This window comes from Aplysia californica, unplaced genomic scaffold (assembly GCF_000002075.1).
Source record: "Aplysia californica isolate F4 #8 unplaced genomic scaffold, AplCal3.0 scaffold00232, whole genome shotgun sequence".
Taxonomy (NCBI): domain Eukaryota; kingdom Metazoa; phylum Mollusca; class Gastropoda; order Aplysiida; family Aplysiidae; genus Aplysia; species Aplysia californica.
In genome coordinates, this window is record NW_004797502.1 from 45,402 (window position 1) to 46,124 (window position 723).

The following is a 723-nucleotide window of genomic DNA, read 5'->3' on the forward strand; positions in this document are numbered from 1 at the left end:
GGGAGGGGGTCACCTGTTTCACCGGTAAAATTCGCGAGAAAATGGTCCCCAAAGTTTGGTGACTTCCAAAGATTGAGAATCCTTGGAAATTGCAAATTGACATTATTATTATTTTTTATGTTTTTGCTTTGAGCAACGTTTTTCGATTTAAAAAATTCACACATAAATCAATTAATCGGCGTAAATTGTTACGTGTTGAAATGAATTATCTGTTTTTAGGAGCTTTTTACAAAGCTAATAGTTTTAGTAACATCAGTTGTAGAAGTAGTCTGATTTTGTTAAAGCATGTTGCTGTCGGCCTAGAGACAGAAAAAGGCGGGGACGGAGTGGAAACGGGAGAGAGGAAGAGAGTGAATGTGTGAGCGAGAGATGGGAGAGGTAGAAAGAGAGTGAGAGAGGGAAGGGGAGGATCGAGGAAGGAGAGGGGGGAGAAGAGGGGATGTTTCTGATTCCTCAGGCAAAAACTTGGTATACAACAGTCTTGTAATACACACAAAGCCGGTGGCATTGTGCTGTTCAATTGATCTCTGCATCTAGTTGTAGATACAGTAGAACCTGCTCTAACGGCCACCTGTGCGAGACAATCACCTGTACAAAAGACCACTTCCCACTTCCGCTCTTTCAGTGTGTTTGTTTTCTACCTTTCTGCGTGTGAGGCGTTGAAAATGGGGGTAAGGTCAGAGAAAAAGAGACAGACAGACATAGAGAGAGAGAGAGAGAGAG